Source organism: Eptesicus fuscus, chromosome 17 (genome assembly GCF_027574615.1).
Source record: "Eptesicus fuscus isolate TK198812 chromosome 17, DD_ASM_mEF_20220401, whole genome shotgun sequence".
NCBI classification, from domain to species: domain Eukaryota; kingdom Metazoa; phylum Chordata; class Mammalia; order Chiroptera; family Vespertilionidae; genus Eptesicus; species Eptesicus fuscus.
Window position 1 is genome coordinate 50,962,440 of NC_072489.1, and position 22,686 is coordinate 50,985,125.

General features: G+C 42.2%; 1 protein-coding gene across 4 annotated transcripts in view; it reads left to right on the forward strand.

The window, feature by feature from the left end:
• VTI1A (vesicle transport through interaction with t-SNAREs 1A) overlaps positions 1 to 22,686 on the forward strand; it is a 314,565-nt gene that overhangs the window by 181,306 nt on the left and 110,573 nt on the right. The gene's annotated exons all lie outside the window — the stretch shown is intronic.

A 22,686-nucleotide genomic window follows, 5' to 3' on the forward strand; every position in this document is an offset into this window, starting at 1 on the left:
TAGAAATGTGAGTGTGGGGGTGTTGAGAATTGCCTTTAGAATAACGTAATTGGAATTTAAAGAAGAGAATCATTTTTCTCATTGATACTGTAGAGACAACTGTTTGAAAATAAGTCTTCTCTGATCGTGTGTCAATAGATAATAATTTGCTGAAAGTATGTTTGCTGGGTTAGAGATTGATCGCATAAGAACCAATCAAAGGTGTGGTTGCTGAGTGTCCAAGGCCGACGTGATTTCTCTATCAGGCTGATCAGCAGCGAGTCTAAAGCTCTGGGCACTTTCAGCCAATGTTGACCCAACTCCACACGCCCCTCCTTTTCCTAAACACATCGTCATGATTCAGGACCATAAACCACCCAATTCTCTGATTAAGAGTAATACACAAATGGCCTAGAAAAACTCAAAATCCACAGAGAAGTGGCCAGTGAAAGGAATGCTTCAGTGCCTATACACAATAAGGAAGAAAAAAGGGAACACCCTCCCTGGCTTCCCTGGGAGGCCCCGTGATGTGAGCTGTAACGAGCATTCTGCATATGTCTCCATTTCGTCAAATCTCATTAAAGAGTCCTCCTCTTCATGTCAATTGAGCTGTCTAGGAATCATTCATCATTTTTAGTGTAAAAAAAAAAATCATGCGGTTATTTAAATAATATCATATTAATGTTAAAGTTCAGCTGTCATTTAATGGTATGGCTTAATCAGATGTAGCATTTAGGAAAAATAGTTTATTCGGGCCGTACATGGCTTTCAGGTTGGCAGATTCAAATCAGGATTTATGAGTTTCTAAACCAGTGTATTTCTGTCCATGTTTCTGCTTGATGTACCTCACCCTTCTGTGCAGGGCACCGCCGACAGTTATTTCAACAAATAAAGCATCTCCTCGTATTGCGTTTGAATAAATTTGCAAATCATTTAGAGAGGGTGAAGCACAAACAACTACTGCAACCTTTGATGGCGCTTTCTGTAGGGAAATCAGACTAACGTGGTTGTTTCAAAAGCCCGCAGAAGAAAATTACTCTGCTGAAATCTACTTGGGGTTCCCTTTGTAGGCAAACTCAGTCCATCACTGACACATCTCCTTGTGGGATCCGCCTAGAGTATGAACAGGAATAAAAATCCCCAGATGGACATCACCTTGCTATGGGTGTCTGAGCCGAGGAAACTCTTTAGTGTAGTGGTGGCTGTGTTTTTCTCTAGGCACGACTGGAATCTTGCGATCAGCCAAGATACCCAGGTACTCTGAGTCAGTAATGGAACCTGTGAGTCTTTGGAACCACATGGAGGTGGTGGGTGGGTGTTAGTTTCTAAGTACTATCCCATGTGATTACACAGTTTCTGTTGGAATTGGGAAAAGGCAAAAATATTGTACCTACTTAATTATGTCTTACCATTGCCTGGGAAAATAGTGTCTAGGGAAATGGAACCCAGCTTAATATGCCGAAGTCTTTCGTTCAGATGCTCTGATTTTGCTGTCCCTGGTCTGTCCTCCGTTCTCATGGCATTCACTCCCAACCTGCTGAGGTTTTATTCCAGAAGTCTCATTCTCTTACCCAAACTGCTCGGCGCCAGCGTATGTCCACAGGTGCTTCTGATTTAGGAAAAGCTGACTATTGAACAGTGTGCTCATCCGTCACCCTCACGAATGTGTGAGAGCAATGAATGTCCTCTTTATGCAGTGGAGGTGTTGCCTGCGTACGCCATAAGCTTACTTGTTCCCACATGATCAGTTCTGTGTGACTGGAATAGGTAAATAGTCTATAACATACCAAACCAAGGAATTGTTTTCTTTAAAAGAAAGATTGCTGATTATTTTTAATTGTTTAAACTTAGATTGTTAAGTTTGTACAATGAACAGAAATGGGCATGTTGTGGCCCCTTTGTTGGGTCATTTTACTTATATTGACTAGTACACTGTGAAGACAGGTGAAACCAAAGTTCTACCAGTGGCAATGTCTGTACATACATCCCCCTGATTCTCTGTAAAACTGGTCAAAAGCAGATAGGAAATGAAATGAGTAAGTGGCAGCCACTACCATTTATGCTTTTCAATCCTTTAACTTCAAATGAGATTTTTAAAATCTATTTTCTTCCTTCTTCTCCTCTCCTCCTCCTCCTCTCCTCCTCCTCCTCCTCCTCCTCCTCCTCCTCCTCTCCTCCTCCTCCTCCTCCTCCTACTTCTTCTGACTTATTTGCTCTCTAGTAAATATTTCATGTCTATATATAAGGCCTTGGGGATCCTCAAATGAAACCAGTTTGGTTCTTGCCTCCAGATAGCTCTAGTCTAGTAGAGAATATGTGCCTCTAACATGCTATGGGAATTCGTAAAATCATCTCATTCTCAAGGAAGCTGGGGAAGATTCTGCAACTCCCACGGTTCCTTACTGGTCGTGAAGAAGGGTGCCAGGAAAACAAATAACCAATAGAAAATACAAGTTCAATTGCTATAAAGCCAGTATGCTTGGGAAATATAGAGAAATGGAGGATGATATGGAATCATAAGAGAAACAAGTTTTGAAAAGAGCAGAAGAATGCAGAAAATACTGAGACATCTAGTTTAGTGAGGTAGCAACTGATTCAACCAACATAAATAAATAGATTACTCTTCATGTAACTACATGATATTACCAGAAGTGAAAACAAAGAAATTGGGTCCATTCAAAATTGTAACAGTAAAATGTGACATCAGAATACAGATAGCGCTGATTTCCTGTATTTTTCTTCTGTCTTGACATAAGATAGAGAGCTACCTAGGGACAAATGTTCATTTCCTGACCCTGTAGACAGAGTTTAAATAAAGTGGTGTTTCAGACAACGAAAACGCTCATGAAACAAATGACCACTTGTGTGGCAATTGGGGCGAAAGAAATAGATTTTTCATTGACCTGCACGAAATTTGGTTATTTGAATGGCTGTCTTAAAGGGTCGCAAGTAGCACCGAGAGGCTTCAGTGTTTCTCTTCATGTATTTGCATGCATGTGTGTGTTCATGTGTTTTCTCCTACACGTTTGACGGGGAAGTCTTATTAGGTCAAACATTGCCGGCAGTCAGTGAAAATGGAAATAGACATTTTTGAGATTTTCAGTCAGAAAACAAAGGACATCGTAACTCTGTTTCTTTTTACCTCTGAAGAGTGAATCATTTATTGGTAATAGTGTATTGGAATGTAGAGGTATCTGAAGGATTCCTTAGGGATTAACAAAGTTATCATTTGGGAACTCCACTGACATAAATTTGGAGGACATATTAATCAATTTATGTGGGTTCATTGACTACCTGTATATATGCTGGCAAAAGGCTTACAGAAAGAAATGACTGATGTTATATATTATTAAAATACTAGAGCCCCGGTGCTCTAAATTCATCTAGGCCTGGCCAGTGATCGAAGCGTGAGCGTCTGGCATGGAAGGGCAGGTCCCAGCTGACCTCTGGGCCCTGGGCAGCACCTGGGCCCCTGGGCCCCTACACATCCCCCTCCACCTGAGTCCTCACACGGAGATGCAGTGAGTGCAGCCGGACGCCGCGGACCAGGGAGAAGCCTGGGCCTCTGGGCTGCCTAGTGTCACTGCATGGAAGCCGGGCCAGCAGTGCGCTCTCTCCCTGCCAGCCTCACAGACCGGCTCCTGTGCAAACCCACAGGGAACCTGACCAGCCCCTGCAGTCCTTGTGGCTGTGGCCCGGAAGATTCACCCAGAAGCCCATTGGGGCCAGCAGTGCCTCCACTGCTGCCAGCACTTCGTTGCCAATACCCACCATGTTCTGCACTGCCCCGTGGTGGTCAGCACACATCATAGTGAGCAGTCGAACTCCAGGTCAAACTCCTGGTTGAGGGGACAATTTGCATATTAGGCTTTTATTATCTACACTAATAAAAGAGAAAGATGCAAATTGACCATACCTCTGCAATGCCCACCAGCCAATCAGGAGTGAGTATGCAAATTAACCCTACAACGATGCCGGAGTAATTTGCATATGCAGGCACCAAGCGGCCTGGGTCCTGGGAACATCCTTGGGACTCAGGCTGCTCCTAGCCTGTAGGCCCACGCATAGGCCCTGAGCGGCTGGGATCCCAGAACGCCCCTGGCCACTCCAGGCCTACAGGCGCAGGCGCCAAGCAGTGGCCCGGGTCCGCACGCCCCCAGCCCGGCACCCACAATGCGGGGCTGGCTGCCGGCCTTGGGGGCGTGGCCCCCCGGGCTGCTGGGACACAACCCTAGCCCAGTGGACCCAACGTAAGGGGTCCGCTGCACATGAGCTGCAGAGGAAACGCCTTTTCTTTTTTAAAAAATATATTTTATTGATTTTTTACAGAGAAGAGGGGAGAGAGATAGACAGTTGGAAACATCGATGAGAGAGAAACATCGGTCAGCTGCCTCCTGCACACTCCCCACTAGGGATGTGCCCCCAACCAAGGTACATGCCCTTAACAGCAATCAAACCTGGGACCCTTCAGTCTGCAGGCCAGCGCTCTATCCACTGAGCTGAGCCAAATCAGTTCAAGTGTAAATACCTTTTCTGACTGCTCATTGGCTAAGCTCCCTATATGCCACCACTTGCAGTGTTCTTGGTAACTTGGGTAATAAAAATCCAAGAAGGTGATCTAGGGTTTTTCCACCACACTCCTGGAGGAAAAAATGAAGGTCCACTGCTGAAGGGGCTAAGAAATGTCATATCCTGCCCTAGCTAGTTTGGCTCAGTGGATAGAGCCTCAGTCTGCCTACCGCAGGGTCCAGGTTCGATTCTGATCAAGGGCATGTACCTAGGTTACAGGCTCCTCCCTGGCCAGGGCCCAGGTCAGGGCTCATGCAGGAGGCAACCAATCAAAGTGTCCCTCTCACATTGATGTTTCTCTCTGTCTCTCCCTCTCTCTTCCACACTCTCTAAAAATCAATGGAAACATATCCTCAGGTGAAGATGAAAGAAAGAAAGAAAGAGAGAGAGAGAGAGAGAGAGAGAGAGAGAGAGAGAGAGAGAGAGAAAGAAAGAAAGAAAGAAAGAAAGAAAGAAAGAGAAAGAAAGAAAGAATTGTCATATCCTATGAAAGACACATATTGAAAATGCCTAAAGAAAGTTGTCATTTTTTCATGGTGAAGATACTGGAGTCCGTGTTGATGAAAACACCTTGGCAGCTGTGGTGGCTGGCAGTGGCTGCAGCAGTGGGGTGATGGGGCTGGCGCCTTCCCCTGATCAGCCCGGTTGCCTCCCGCAGAGGGAGGCCAGACTGCAGTTTAGGCTCGCTCCCCATGGGGCTCCCAGTCTGTGAGAGGGGGCAGGCGGGGCTGAGGGAATCCCCCCCCACCAGTGCACGAATTTCGTGCACCGGGCCCCTAGTATAGGATATTTTTTGTATGATTACCTTCATATCAAATACTTTCCTCTCTCACACACCTATATGTTCCCCTACTATTTCCACAATTTAAAAAAAAATCAGAATGTTTCCTTCAAAAAGGGAATTGTTTACCCTCTCAACATCATGTAAACATGTAGTTGGTAAGAAGTCTTCATAACTAATCTACAATATAAACAAAGCAGATTATATTAAAGGGGGTTGACCTAGCAAGCACTATTCACACGTCACTATTTAATACATGGAATTTTTGTCAGAGCTATTTCTGACTCAATCTAGGGAATAATTGCCACCAATCATTGCTCTCACATTGTACATTTTAAGCATGGTTTTGTTGCTTTGTAGGGTGACAGATAAAATATCTAGAAAATTTAAATATACTGTCAGAATAATTCCTAAGGGTAAAAATGCCAGAAATGCCAATGCCAGATTTATATGCTACAGAAATATAATTTTTAAATAAACAGCTTTATTCTTAAAGAGATGAGCCATGACTGAATGTTTTTTCATCTTCTTTAAAAATTCATTCTTTTCCCCACCTCATTTTGCCAAGGAAACATTTTATTTTATTTTAATTGTTCTTATTACAATTTCTGAAAATTCAACAGTAGAGGGTTTTCAAGACCTGTGAGAAAAAATGACCTTGAGAATTTACTCTCAATTTTTATGCACTGAAAAATGTATATTCTCTCAAAGTCCCTTCCCTTTAAATTTTCACGTTTCTCTGTTTATCTCGTTGCTCTTTCTTGGCTTGTTTTTACTAGTAATGAGCGTGGGCCCCAACCTGAAATTAGTACAGCAAAACCTAACCTCTAAGAAATGCTTCACCTTTTAATCAAGTCCTGTTCTTTCAGAATAAACTGATGGAATTTGCTGCAGATTCTTTAGACTTAACAGATTTACACTCCAACCTTAGAATAATGCTACAAAGAGGAAATTTTTTTTTAAGTCTAGGTATTTTGTGTGAATAAATTTATTACTGTACATTTGCCTCGTTGCCTTTGTCCGACAGCCTGGCCTCTTCAAGGCTGACATGGGAGATGTTTTTACCAAACTAAAGAACGGCTTTGGATTTCTTTGTATAGATTTCTCTTTAATAACATTCTGGTAGCTCTCCACATAGAATGTTGGTCCTGTGTCAGGCATGTGACTGCAGCACTTAAAGTTCTCTAACTCTACAGCTGCCCTAGTGTGCGTCTGACCCCAGCCACACTTTACACACGTTATCTGGTTGAATCTTTAAGAACCCTGTGGAAGAAGCACCCTATCCCCATTTTACAGATGAGAGTAACTATGCTTAGTCAAGGAAGCTGTTCATAGTCACATACGTGGAAAGGTGCAGAATGTAGATACATATTGTAACATGTAACTCGCCGAAGCACAGAAGCAACTTCAAATGCAGTGGAACATACGGGCTCAGCAGTGTCATCAGGACAGTCCTGCTCCTCCATCTCTCACCTCAGCTCTCTTATGTTGGGTGGCGGGGGGGGGAGGGGGAATGTCTGTCCTTTGTCAGCATTTCTCCTCATGGACATACAGCTTTTGGAAGCCTTCTCAGTGACTATAGCAATTTTATCTTCCAGTAGTTCCAACAAAAGTCATAGCATGGAGTCCAGTTGATTCTGGGTAGGTGAAATTCCCACTCACCTGTGATCTGATGTTTTAGACCTGAGACTTCATGCAAGGGATGGACACGCAGACTGAGAATGGACAAATAACAGATCCCTCAGAAAAAATCCAGGGCTTCTACTAAGAAGGGGAGTGGATACCAGCTGGGCAAAAACAAACCGATGCTGTCTGCAAAATGTCCCAGGTGGACTTGTATCTGCGCTGGATCTCAGGTGCAGCACCACTTTCCCGTCGTGCCTCAGCTGTCCCCAGCCGGAAGTGGTCTGTCTTCCCTCTGGTCCTTCTTCACGGCCGCCTCCACGTCTCCGAGCCTTCTGCTTTACTTTGTGCAGACTGTGTCTGAATTTTCTCCTAGATCTTTTTTACCCCGTAAAGGATTTTATACAGCTCCCCACAATGTTGTACATAGGAGAGGCTATCCAAGTGAGAGAAATAGGGTCTGGGGGTCATGCTAGTTTCCCCAAAGCAAGGACGGAGACGGGCCAGGTGACAGAAGGGTTACTGGGAGGCGGTGACAGTTCCCCTGGCACATCCCGCCCTCAGGGCATGCGGTGTTTCTGTCTGACTGGTTCCCTCCAGGTCCTCGGGTGTGAATTGGAAGCTGTAGGTGGTCAGGAACCTCGTGGCATGTAGCTCAGGGCCACACCCCCTGGCGTAGGCCTGGTCAGTGAATAATCTTGGGAAGGATGGCTGGGAATAGTTTCCCAGTTGCTGTTGAGGTTCACGTGGTTGATTTATTGAAACCCTGCAGGCTTTTCTGTATTGCACTTTGGCTCCAATGAAAAACAAGTTCATTCAAAGATAAAGTAAGTGCCTACACAATAACAGAATATTTTTGTCCATTAATGAATCACAGTAGAAAAGCATCTTATATTTTTCTCGGTTGTGAGCCATCATTTGACCTAATTCTTGAATTACCTTTCTTTTCTGATTTTTTTTTCTTTTTTCCCCCAGGATACATGCCGTTCTCTAATGCGATGTAGAATAGGATGGGTGCCCTTTACCTTCACCATCAATGCCGTCTTTGAACGCAGCCTTGAGCTGTTAACTAGAAGCAAGGTGTCCTAGGCCTTCCTTATGCAAGTTAAAGGCGCCCCAGCCCCGCTCATAAATGCCTATTTATTAACACACACCATCACCAAACGACGTCTTACAATCCCAGGCCCCCACACCATCGCACCACTGTCCGCTCCATTGTAAGTTGAGGGAGGCCTTTGGCCATCTGTTTCATTAAACGCAGCGAACAATATCTGAACTTCATGAAGCGAGAGTCGGGGCTCCCCTCTCCACAACCCCCCTCCCCCTTCTGCTGCCGCTGCCACCACCAGCATCACCACCATATTTTTTTTGTTTGAACGCTCACATTGGAAAGTAGTGTATTCACACATCAATTTTAAAAGGCTGGCTGTGTTATGAGATGGGACAAAGCGAGCTCAGTGACGGCTCGGGCGCAGCGCAGGTGGTGGAGCGAGCTGCTGCCCAGATCAAAAGTCAAACAACAGTGTGGCTTCTTTTGAAAGTGCAGTGAGGGAGACAAGGCCAGGTTTATCTGCGGAAACAAGAGCGAGTTATAGATATACATGTCCAGGGCAGGAGGACAGAAAGAGGTCCACAGTCGCCGGGTAAGGAAACTTTCCAGCACTGACAGTTCTGAGGGTGCCTGTGGAATATGTAGCTCGGAGTGGTTTTTCTTCTTGTTGTTGTTTTTTTTAATTAGTCTTTTATTGTGCGGCGATTGATAATTATTATTTATGCTTTGGTGCTGTTCCGAAAGTAGCCAAGCTTTTTTTTTTTTAAGCCACATTGGGGGCAGGAAATGGCTTCTTTTCATGGTTGCATTTTATTTTTCAGCAGCATTTAAAGACAGACTCCTATTTATACCACACAGGCAGTTTTGTCTGCTGTAAACAAAGTAGGTGGCTGGGAATTGTGCCTTCCCAGAAATGTTTTCCAGGGAGGCCATAATAAGAAACAACTGTGTACATCTTGAGAATTTGTCGTCTAGGTATGAAGAAAGAATTCTTTGCTTTTCTGAGGACAAATACCCCACTATTTGTGAAGAAGTATATCCAGTATCCAAAAGTGTGATAAGTATTTGTTAAAGTCTAAAGTTTGCCACCACCTTGCTAGTATTAATTAAGGTTGTTTTCCACTTATTATTTTGAACTGTTGCTAACATTTTTTGACAAGATAGAAGCTGGAATGGCAGGAGGCATAATCATTTTTTAACTTCAATATCCTATTGTAAAAGAATAGTGACCTCTTTTGCAAAGTTATATGAAGAACTTTGAAATTAAATATGAATATCAGTGAAGAAAATGCCAGGATGGTACATTTTTTACAAGATTGTTTATATTGATTTCTAGAAGGGAGAGGGGGGAGAGAGAGAGAGAAAAAAACATCGATCTGTTGCCTCCTGCTGTGGATTGAGCCCTCAACCAGGACATGTGCCCTGACCATGGATTGAACCAGCAATCTTTTGGTGCCCGGGACAATGCCCAACCAACTGAGCCACATTGGCCAGGGCCAGAATAGTAAATTTTTAAAGAGATGAGAAGGCTTGGAATTATGGAAGAATAGCACCCAAGTTTCCTGTACAATTATAATTTACCTGGGAAAAACCACTCTGCTTTTTCATCTTCTGATGCCTTAATGATTTTGTGATAAAGGGAGAACAAAACTATTAGCTTTCAATTCCCAAGCTAGTTAGAGTGTCTGGATCAGGTTCCAAGTTCTGGGAAACCACCCATACTCTCTGTCTCAAGGCACAGGGCGGTGGTCCTTGTCCTGGGGCGGGCTGCCCAGAGTCTCTGAGCCACTGGAGTTCTCTGGAAATGTCTGTGTATGTGTGTATATGCATCTTCCTGGGAATTTTCCATAACATTTGTAAGAGTCCATGACCAACTCCAAAAATGTTGAGAAATGAGCTATTGTGACAAAACTGTGCACAACCTCCTAACTAAATACCACTCAATTACTTTGCTATCCTGGCTTATTTCTAATGAGTTAGCCTACCAGAAATACTTATTTTGAATTTTCCACAAAGTTTAATAAGAAATTTTGCAGGGATACCATCTTTGGGAAATCAGATCATTTATCTAAAATAAGTCCTTAAAGACAACTATAACAATTAAAATCTATATTATGGGGCCTTCTGGTTTACAAGGCACATTGACCATACTAAATTTCATTTAATGTAATCTCCATAAGGACTCTGTGAATTGGTATTGCCGTTGTTCCCCTTATGTTATAGTTAATTGAGACCTCCAGGAGTTGAGTCTTGTCCAAGTTCATTCCACGAAGATGGGGCAAAACTGGGACCAATGCCCTGACTTCAGCCACAGAAATCATGTTCTTAGCGGTCTCTTAGCAGGAACAGCAGCAGCAATCTTCTTCATCAGCAAATATTCAATATTTATTGCATAAAGGGAGTGTATTAGGCATCAGATTCAACTAACTCTGAACTCTACTCCCAGGTAGCTTAATATATTTTAATACTTATTAGCTTGTGCTATATGGTAAGTGAGAAATAAATGCAACACGTGACGCTACAACGAAGAAACCCCTGGGGACCTGTGGTAAGGTAAGACTACAGAGGAGACGGCAGCTACCTGAGGCCTAAAAGTTACTCATTCTTAACCCTCATATGTGGTGTACTGATTGTTTACCTTTTTATGGCCACTTCCCAGTAGCAGGACTTGAATGCTGTGGGATGGTGTTAAAAAGATCTGTTTGGCCCTAGCTGCTTTGGCTCAGTGGATAGAACGTCGGCCTATGGACTGAAGGGTCTCAGGTTCAATTTCAGTCAAGGGCACATGCTCAGGTTGCGGGCTCGATCCCCAGGGACCATGCAGGAGACAGCCAATCAATGATTCTCTCTCATCATTGATGTTTCTCTCTCTCTCTCTCCGTCTTCTTTCCTCTCTGAAATCAATATATATATATTTAAGTTCTGTTGGTTTGTGCCCAGCCAGTGTGCTCAGTGGTTAAGTGTTGACCCATGAACCAGGAGGTCACCAGTTCGATTCCTGGTCATGGCACATGCCCATGTTGCAGGCTCGGTCCCCAGTTGGAGATGTGCAGGAGGCAGCCAATTATGATTCTCTCTCATCAGTGTTTCTATCTTTCTATCCTTCTCCCTTCCTCTTTCTTGAAAAATCAATATATTTTTTATTATTTATGTATACATAATAAAAAAAATCTGTGCACAACTGTGTTGAGGGGACATTGGAAGTTAACAAGCAACATGTAACTGTACCTGCTCATTAAGTAAATATGATCCAAATACTTACTGAGATTATTTTTAAATCGCAATGTAGTTTAAGATTTTCTTCAAAGAATAAGAAAGGCTTGAAGTCACCTAAATAGTTCTAATTATAAGCAATTATGAACAATCTTTTCCCACGCCTTACCCCAATTTTAGAAGTTAGTGAGAATTTTGATGTTCTTAACTAAAATTACATTGTAAAACTTAATGGCATCTGCAATTATCCTGCATATTGGCTATACCTACTATAGCTGTGATTCATGAATAGATGCAAAGAATATTGGCAGAATACATGAATTATTTTATTGTGGCATATTAATTATTCAATAAGTATATCACTTTAAAACACTGACTTTTTCACATATTCCAATTTAACCTTCCTCATCAAATGGCCTTACAGAATTTATTAGTAGAAAACTTGCCCAGCCAATAAACAAAAGCATTTATTTTCTATTATGTATACATGATCTGAAACTATAGCCTTTTAGGTCTTTTAATCTGTTGTTCAAGGCCAAACCATTTATATGGATAATTTTTAAAGCTTCTGTACAAAGCGAAAAAGAACATTTTATTTATTCACTGGGGTTTTATGTGCCTTGAAATTGCATAGATAAAGTATTTTCAAGCTCATGGATGTGGAGAAGATAAAAGGTCTCTTATTTTATAAGGCTTTATGTGAGCTTTTCAAAAGTACAGTTTTCTCATGGTTAGAATTTTTTTAAATAAAACATTATTTCGCTATTATAATTGGAGTTTGATGTGGGCATCTTTTTTCTTCCTTGCATTGCATGTTACATTATGTGTTTAAGATCATTTTTATTACATTTTACCTCCTGGATTTTAATAGTTCTCTTGTTGGAGAAATTAATTTACCAATCCTCATTTTCAGCATATACCAACTATTTAATATGACTAGGAGTCGAAAACCCAAAATAACTCAGATTTAAGAGACAAAGAGTGAAAGATACAACTTGGTTTTGCAACATATCCGTGTGAAGATGAAACATTATTTACCTCCCCCTCCTTACGAATCTGTGCTAAGCCTGGTGGACTGTGGGCAGGAAAAGAAGAGGCTTTTTTTTTTTTTTTTTTAACTCGGGCAACTGAACCCGGGCCAGGTTCTGGGTGAACATTAGCTGCTGTTGGCTCTGCCATGTCAGGGCCAAGGAACAGCTTTCCCTGGCTGGAGCATTCCCAAGCTGTGGCGGCCATCGGACAGGTGGGGAATGAATATTGTAGAGCGGCGGGGCATTTGCAGAGCGAGCTCCCGATCCCCAGGACACGATTTGGAGAGGCTTCAATTGGAGCAAACAGGTGTTCCTGGGAGGAACTGTCCTCAGGTGGCTGGGGGGTGCCATTCTTTCACACACATAAAAAGTGTCCCTTCCCTCTGCCCGCAGGAAAATTAGAATTAACTACAACTTTTCCTTTTGAAATGGAAAAGAGAAATAGAAAACATGGCACCAGGTTTTGGCTCCAACTGGATTTCCATGGAGCATGTCATCTAGGAAGGATGATGAGAATTCTTGAAGCAAAATATCCCTGTTGTTTTCAGCACTGGGGATGCTGTAAGAACTGAATGAATGCGAAGAATCTTTTTACTAAAGGAGGTACCTATAAAATGGAATAGCCTTGTTTGTCTTCTATTACTCATTTCTTCATTCACCAAATATTTATTTCACTCGCACTTACAAATTTTTGAACACCAGTCTCAGTGCTAGGGTTACAACAGAAAAAGGCCTTAGTCTAAGCTGTAATGATAGTAATTGGTTGGAACATGAAAGTGAACCTGATTAGTCTTTGGGGAACTATGGATGGTAATTGCTGGCATCAGAAAGGTCTCTTTTTGTGTAACATCACCATATCGAGGATATGACTAACATTTTTTGAGGGCATTCTTTTTAAACCACATTTTCTCATAAAACATAAAATAATAATATTAAAGGCAATTGTTAGAAGATGGTTTTTAATCCCTCTGCCAAGAAGCAAGCTACTTCTTTGATATACAAGTATTCCCTTCCAGGGTTTCTGTCACAATCCATGTATAATGTTATATTGCGTTTTCTCATTTAATAATATTGTATCTTAAATCTATTTCTAAATTTACACCTAGTCTTCATACTTATATTCTTTCCTAATTTAGAAAATCTAATGAAAGTTTTTGAAAACCTTTCGTTTTATAGGGGAAAAAAAAACTTTGTAAAAAAATAGGGAGAAAGTTATTCATAATCACAGGGAAAGGAAGCCCTGGCCCAGTGGCTCAGCTGGGAGCAACTGGTTAAAGTTTTGGCATATTTCATGCCAGTTGTTTTCTATGGATTTCATTTATATAATTGAGATCAGTCAGCATGTACAGTTTTATATTCTGCTCTTTCCAGTAAGGTTATATTAAAAGCATTTCCCCATGCCACTAAAAACTCTTTGTAATTCTTATTTATAGTGGTTGCATAATATTCCCTCATAGGAATATTCCCTTTTGGTTAAACAGGTTTTTGCTAGCTTGTTGCTATATATTGATGCTATGTCTTCATTCATGGATTATATTAGTTTTTTAGTGTGGCATCCTTGAAGGAAATAAATGCTCATCTTATGTATGATTTCCCCATTCTTGAGTTTTTAACTTTCTGATTTTGTAGTTGGCTTAGCTATATCTTCAAGTTTTTAAGAAAAGTATATGATTTGTATATACAGATAGTCCCCCATTAACAATTGGCTGGACTTAACGATTTTTCAACTTCACAGTGGTGAGAAGGCTATATTCATTCAGCAGAAACCATACTTTGAATTTTGAGTTTTGATCTTTTCCTGGACTAGTGATGTGCATGCAATACTCCCCCAGGATGCTGGGCAGTAAGCTGCATCTTCGAATCAGGTCCAAAATCACAAGGGTAAACAACCAACACCCTGCAGTATGCTGTGTTGCCAGGGTGTTTTTGGATATTGTTTTGGGTCTTCTCATCCTGCCATGGCTGCAGTGTCCATCCATAACTCTTCCTTAAGATAGTTGCTCAACTGCAGTTTAACGTGCTCTGAGCACGTTTAAGATAGGCTAGACTGAGCGTGATGTTCCATAGGTTAGGTGTGTTAAATGCATTTTGACTTAATATATTTTCAATTTATGATAGAATTATTGGCACTAATGCCATTATAAGGCAAGGAGCATCTGTATCCTGATCCTCACATCTATAGGAATTGCTACCAATTGTATACATGTGACATGGATGTGTCTGTATACACAGATGTGTATGTGTACATATGGATATTGGTGTGGGTGTGCTGTTTGTAGATCCTATGCTTCTTAGGAATCTACAGATGTTGAGCTGTTGTCTTCTTTATGTTCTCCAATCTGCAGAAGGGCGGACTCTGTAATGACATGTTGGTAGGTTGTGTTTGTTTTGCTTTAATTTTATAAGTCTTTGGAATTGAACATTCTACCCAGGATGTGTCAATAAATGAGGCTCTCACTCATTTTGGTGGATCACAAGAACTTTAGATCCTCAAATTCAGGTCTTCCCTCAGCCTCCGAGGAGCCTTTTCTTTTATCGTATCTTAGACTGTGGCTTCTCTTCCAAGTTTTCTGGTTTCAGAAACATCTGTGATTCTCACGTTCAACATCTATTTTATATTTTCCATATTTGTCATGTTTGCTCTTCTTTTTCTTCTCATTTTAATTTATCTCCAATATCATTGATTCCACTTTTTGCAGCATCATTTCTACTTTTTACTGCTAATTATGTCAATATTAATGCTGCTGTTGCATTACTGGTTCCATTGAAATATTTTATCTCACCCATTGCTCCTTCTTTTACTCTTTTCTCAACCTCACAGGTTCTTACTTTACCATTTTTCTGTCCCTTACTTTATAAAAGCTCTACCTCTTACTGTTTTCATTGAGAATGCCAAACTATTTTCAAAAAAAATTTTTTTTTTGTTTCTTTAGCACTTAATTTTCAGAATTGCACTCTTCTTCTGTCTCTTTAGGATGTCATTTCCTTAAGCTTGTTCTGTGGGGTTTTTTTCCCCATCATCCTCATGTTGTTTTGAGGTGTATTTTTTAATTGGTACTATAGAGAGTGGTAGGGAGAGGGAGAGAGAGAAACATCAATGTGAGAGAGAAACATCTATTGCTTGCCTCCTGTACACACCCCAACTGGAGATAGACCCCACAACCTGCATATGTGCCCTGTCTGGGAATTGAACCAGCAACCTTTCGGTGCACAGGACAACATTCAACCAACTGAGCCACACCAGCAGGGGATGTTTTGAGTTTTATTTGATTTGGTTACTTTTTAAAACTGCTTCCTGGATCTGCAAATGGATGGCAACTTTATATGCTCAACTGTGTCTGGAGACAGACCTTTGTCTCCATACTGTCTTTATGGGAATGAAATGGGACTTCTTCCCTCCCCCACTCCTTGACTCTGGCATAAAAAATGTTCAACAAAGATGTGAAAGTGATACCAGGGTATACTGCTGCCATCTCCTTCACCTCTTTCCTTCTCCTCCACCCCGCCCCCCCCCACCCCCCACACACACACACATAAACACATAGCCACAGTTTGCTTATGAAGACCAGAATGCTTCTAGTATCTATTGCATTACTCCATACCTTGCCTATCGCTACCCAATATCGATTCATTGTTTTCCTGGGAACTCTTGTTACCAGCTACATCAACATCAAGAAAGAAGATGAGGAGTGTGGGGAAGGAGCAATGAATACAGTAGTCCTCTTGCCTCCTATGTCACAACATTGACTTATCAGAGATCCAGCTGCTTGGCTTCTAGTTGTTACAGACCTTCATTATTTTTATCTAGTAACAGGCTTTGTGGGGGAGGGGGAACTACTTCTTACATTTGTCAGTCCGATTCATATCTTTGTAGGATTAGAAAATCCTTCCAGGCTCTGGCGATTTGTATGAAAGTTTTGGTGTAAATTTCTATCGTCTTCTATTTTTTCCTTCTAAAATGGAGCCATCAACCAGACACCATTTTCTTTTTTCTTTCTTTCTTTTTTTTTTTTTTTTTTGGATAATGCTGCAAAACTTTATTGAGAGAACTTTAACAGTGTAGTATCCAACTTAAGAATAATCTGTGTGTCTTCAGACCATCTTCCTTTAAAGGGGTGGTTTCCCTTCTCCAGACACCATTTTCAACTGGAAACTGTGGGTGATCTTTAAAATTGCTTGGGATAAGGGGACCATACAAACTATTGCTATGGCCCAACCCTGGGGCCTGTATTCTTGGGTGGTCTTGTTTTAACTGTTGCTGTTTAATTATTGACGACTTACTGACACAAGACATGGAAGCCTTAGGGAAAATGAAATCCCATGTGCCAGTTTCTTTAGATGAATCTTCTTTGAGGTGTAAGTGTCCCTCTAAGAAATACAGTGAGGCTTGATTCAGGGGGTCATTCCAAATACTGCCAGGGAAAGGCAGCAGTGGCAACTTATTCATTGGTGGAATCTACTGATGTACCTTATAGGCCAGGCATCCTCACACTCTTTAATACTCCCTCCTAGGATAAAAACAACAATGAGAACAACTTACTTAAAGGAACGGATTTCCCCTATTAATACTCTCATCCTGGGAAGCACTTAGAAAAATGGTAATTCACTCCACAGATATGTGCAAGGAACTTTGCTGGGTATATAGGGATGGAGGATGACTCTTGTCTTTAGAAAACTCACATCCTAATCGGAGAGAGCTAAGGAGTGCAGAAGAAGGGCTAACTCAAGATGGATGGTGATCAGAAACCTCAGTGCCCAATTCCTGGAATCTGTAGGTTAGTGCCAGTTTGGAAGAATAAGCATGAGTTCCATGGATGACATGGCGTTTTATAAAGGCCCTTGAAGGAGGAGTAAGATTTGTCCAGGCAAAGTTAGAACGGATCTCAGGCTAAGGAAATGGCTGGAACAAAGACAGGGAGGTAGCATCTTTCAAGGCAGGCATGGCTGATAATACAGAGCAGCTCTTTATCGTCAACTCTATGATTCATGCCTTTTATTTTCTGACTAGTGCAAAGCTTAGGTACTCTTCCAAAGTTGAAATCAAAATGGGAAAATGCCCCTAATCTTTTAGATTCCAGCAAGAAGGGGCAGGAAGGGATGTGGAGACCCTTATGCTGAGAGGTGACTCAGTGGCCTCCACACAGAGGCTGAGTCAGAGGTCACGAAGGGTGCAGAGCCCATATGGCATAAGGGTGAGAGGTAATGAATGCCATTCAAGTCACAAGACTCCTGTTTCCTCCCCCTCTGTTGTAGCTGGATCCTAAGAACTGCAGGTTTTCTCCCGAGCTGGGCTGTTGAAAACCTATCCAGATATCAGTTGATACGTTGTTTTGGCATTTTTAATTAGAGTGCTATCTAGAGACAAATTTTGTAAAGGAAAAACATCTATGAGTCAGTTTCCAGTTTTGTGAGTGTTTTGAAGGTTACATCAATGGATTTCCATAGAATGAAACCACTAGCTTCCTGCCATTTGTCTGAATTCCCAAAGATTTGTCACTTTCAACTAATGAGGGAGGAGTTCCAAGTATATTATCTATAGACATGCATGAACTTTTAAGAGGCATTGAAAAGCCAGATAGTCAGTCTGTTTTTCTCCTATCTTTATATAAATACTAGAGGCCCAATGCATGAAATTCGTGCAAGAGTAGGCCTTCCTTCTCCCAGTTGCCGTCACCGGCTTCCCTCACAGCCCTGGCTTCCTCCAGAAGAACCTCCAGTCTAATTAGCATATTACGCTTTTATTATTATAGATGTCCCCATTTTAACGGAAGAGTTTGGGTCACCTCCTAACACATTTGCTGTTGTGCACAACTGTCATCTCCTTCCCATTCTTACCCTTACCCAGGAGATAAAAGTTTGGCAAAGTCAAGTGGCCTGAAAAATCTCTAGGATCCACTTTTTCTTGCCATTATTATTCTTTATTGAGCACCTACTATGTGCTCCAGGCAGAATGAACCTTGTTAAAGGCCCAAGTTCCTTCAGTGTTCAGTAGTCCATTGATTTGTTTCTTTCACATGTTATTTCCCCTTGAACATCCCTGGATTCACAGTGTTTTTCTAATAATTCTGAAAAGTATTTCAAGTTGACTCTGTGTGTAGGTAGGGTTTTTATTTAGGGCCATCATGACCCCAGAATTACCACCCTGGGCCAATACCCAAAATGCCTTCTTTAGAGCTTGATCAGTAGGCTTTGCTGTCTCTCCAGCTGCTGTGTGAGCACCATCATGACGTGTTGTCTCAGCTCTGCTGCATCCGACATCATCTGATTATTTGCTGAGGCTCCGTTGCTTTGGGGATGGAGAGGAGCTGAGCTTGGAGGAGTTTAGGAGGCTACAGTCCAAGCAGCCTGGACAGGCTGGAATCAAGCTTCACAATATTGACTGAAACGGGCCTGAGCCCCCCCTTTTTTTTCTTTTCTTTTTTTTTAAGCAACAGTTTTGCTTTAATAGGACTTGAAATTTTTAACCCAGTTTTGCTTTGGGGGAAAATGTATTAACCATATGCCTTGTCAAGATACCACGTTTTTTAAATTTCCAAATGAAAGTCACCTCTCAGCGCCGGGGTTCTCTCTAGGAGCACACCTGCCTGTTAATCACGGTCTCTAGCTTTTTATTTCCGTTTGCAAATGGGGATGCTTAGCAGCAGCCTCAGAGGAGTGACTGTCTCATCAGCGTGACTAAGGGCTGATGAAATACGTGCAGGTACCTGGCAGGGTACCGTGAAATCAATCCCTGGGCCCTTTAAATCTCGAAGAAGAAGGAAGTGTGAGTAGTCAACACAGATGTTAAGGGACAGGTGACAGGTGAGCCCAAGGTCCTGGCTGGTGACCCAGCCTGTGTGAGTTCTGACTGTAGTTATTGCATAAATAGCAAGAGAAAATTTTTTTTAAAAGAAAAGAAAAAAATCACTCATAACCCAACACCCCTCGAAGGATCTTTTCATCATTGTTTTAGTCCATTCATATGTTGACATTTTTCATTACGTGGCTTTAATACCATTTTATGTGCTTCCTTTTTCTTTTTAACTTAACATGATGGCTTGCACTGCTATTGTCTATTTGGTATTATAGTTAGTCTTTTCCTTTTTAATCAAGTTATTGTGACATTTATAGAGGTTCAGGGAAGCCCTGTAAGTAGCATGTGGGTGGTATTCATTTGTTTTTCAGAAAACTGAAGGGCTGACTCTAACATGTCTTAGGGCTCCTCAGCTTAATATTTAAGAGGCCTCTGATTTCTAATTATTGGGTACTGAGATTTATTTGTATCATTCTGTTCTACCCACATGGACCACTTGCATATGTTAATTCTCAGGTATTTTATAATAATACTAGAGGCCTGATGCACAAAATTCGTGCAAGAGTAGACCTCCTTCCCCCAGCTGCTGGCACCAGCATCCCTCTGGCACCCGGGACCCAGGCTTCCCTCCATCCTCCAGCAGGCACCCAGGACCCAGGCTTTGTCCAGAAGGACATCCAGAAGGACGTCCTGTCTAATTAGCATATTATGCTTTTATTATTATAGATTGACGACAAAGTGTATCTATAAACATAGCAGGCAGGTGGACATAACAGATAGTCCCATCTTCCCTCAGAATTCCCTCCTGGACTGAAGGCTTCGTGCATTGTCAAATGTCAGTACTTGATCATTTAATTGGTGTCAATAACGGCCCCCACTTGGTGGTGTGTTTACCAGGTAAAATGTGTGTCTACCTTGCACAGAGCACTGAGGGACAGCCTAGGACAGTGGTCGGCAAACTCATTAGTCAGCAGAGCCAAATATCAACAGTACAACGATTGAAATTTCTTTTGAGAGCCAAATTTTTTAAACGTAAACTTCTTCTAACGCCACTTCTTCAAAATAGACTCGCCCAGGCTGTGGTAGTTTGTGGAAGAGCCACACTCAAGGGGCCAAAGAGCCACATGTGGCGCGCGAGCCGCAGTTTGCCAACCACGGGCCTAGGATAAAGGAGGCTGGGGGGGGGCTGCCAGGCAGGGGCTTTGGGGGCTGCCTGGGAGGAGATGTGAGCAGGGTGCTGTGGGAGGAGCTGCAGAACAGCCAGGGGGCAGCATGGGAGCATTTTGCACCTCGAGAAGGAGAGACAAATGGAAGAGGCAGATGAACACAACTTCACCTCTTCTCCTGAGCCCACCCTCAGGGGGGTGATGGATGACTTCTTGTCATCTTTTGTATTTCTTCAGCGGCAGCTAAAATGGAATCTCCCCACTGAGACCAGAAGTAGAGAACTGGAAGTCTGTGGGCCATACGTGGCCTGCAGAACTTTTTTGTTTCTTGGTCTTCACAGTTTTGTTTTGTTTGGTTTCATTTGAGATGTTATTTATATATAATAAAATTGACACATTTTAAATGCAGAGTTTGATCAATTTTGGTCATGCTGTGTGTGCAACCACCACAGCACATGGAGATATAGACCAGTTCTCCCACTCTGAAAAGCTTCCCCTAGTCCCTTTGGACTCAATTCCCCGCCCCCATCCCTGCCCCTGGCAGCCTCCGATCTGCTTCCTGACAATAGAGTTTTGCCTTTTCTGGAATTTCTTATAAATGGAATTATGCACTTGTGTAGTCTTTTGTGTATGACTTTTTTCACTAACAGAAATTCAGAAATTCATCCCTGTTGTTGCATCAGTAATGCATTCCTTTTCATTGCCAAGTAATATTCCATAGTAGGGATATACTGCAATGCCTTTGTCCATTCACCAGGTTATGAACTTGTAGATTGCTTCCAATTTGGAGCTATTATAATTAGTGGTGTTATGGCACTTGTGTGCACATCTTTTTGTGAGCATTGGTTTTTATTTCTCTAGGGTAAATGTCTAGGGATGGGATTGCTGGGTCCTATGGTAAATAGATGTTTAATTCTACATGAACCTGTCAAGCTGTTTCCAAAGCGGTTAAACCATCTTGCCTTTCCATGGCAACACACGAGAGTCCCGGTTGCTCTGCATAGTTACTCCTAAAGCATTCACACTGGCTGTCAGCACTGAAAACTCAGATCCTATAGAGAAGCCCATGGGCTCCAGCTCACCTCAGTTTCTGTTTGATGCATTTTGCTCACGTATGTTACCCACCTCTCGTCGGTCGATGTATGACCTCTGCCTTAGACATGCTTCTTAGCAACGTTGTGTCCCATGGTGTATGTAAGGCATCGTGGTTGGGAGCAGGATCTGTGGAGAAGGCAAATCCGCGTTGGAATCTCAGTCTTTCTGAGCTGTCACTCAGACAGCTTTACATTCACCTGTAAAATGCTCAGGTTACCTTATTCAATGGCTGGTTGTGAAAATACAGTAATACCCAGCACAGGGCCAGGCCCATGGAAAATGTGCAGTGGGCATTGCACAGGTAGTACCTCCTGGTATCATGGTATATAGTCCAGTGATTCTTGTATGTGTAGTATTGTGTGTTAGTATCATGATATAGTCTAGGACGTGTGTGTGTGAGAGACATAAGCACCTGTACCCTACCTCCAGGGATCCCAGTTACAGTCTCCTGGGCCAGACCTGAGTGTATGCACTGTTTAAAAGTTCCACGGGTAGTGGGGATGAGCATCCCTGGTCAACAGGAAGACAATAACCAAGAGCCGTGCACTCTAAACTCAATTCTACCACTAACTAGTTGTGTGATCTTAGGCAACTCACTTAACCTCTCTGACAGAGCAAGTCTACCTGAGATCTGACTCTGTAGCCAATTTGGTCTTTCACAATTACTAGGTTCTTTCTGGTACACAGTGGCTGCAGTTGGAGACAGGTAAGTTGAGAGCTATGCCTGCTTTCCGAGTAATATGTCAGTCAGCTAACCTTCTAGTTGAAAGCCCAGAAGTAGACTCCTCCTTTAAGTGATGGACACAGCAGTAAGTCCAAATCCTGATTGAGGACGCAGTTCCAGGGGTGTTAAGCAGGTGGTCACTCATTCTGATGCCCTTCCCATGCAGGGAATGCTGAGGACAGTATTGCTAGCCAGTCCACATAGCTAAATACCATTTCTAATATCTTCATTAACAATTATTAGTTATGCTAATTAAGAGTAGCTAATTAATAAGATAAACATAGCTGCCACACTCTTAGTAGCTGCCTCTGAAATATGGCTTTTCATTCGCCTTTTAAATGTGAATGGAAAGCCCCAGAAGTGTGTATTCCCACGAGGCCCCCTGCTCTGGAGTGTGGATTTAAATAAATGCACACATATATGCCACACTATCTACACGGAAGCATCTTAAAGTTAATTACAGAGAGTAGAACAGACGATTCATCCCCAAGGTTCCATCCAAACCGAAGAGTCATCAATTCCACACGTGAAGGGTCTTTCTAAGAGTACTGTTTGTCAGCACAATTTCTCCTCATCCTAAGTCCCTTTTTTCTGGAAACTACCATGAACCCCCTGAGCCGTGTTAGTGGCCTTCCCATCCCCCTGCTCTCCCAGACCTGCC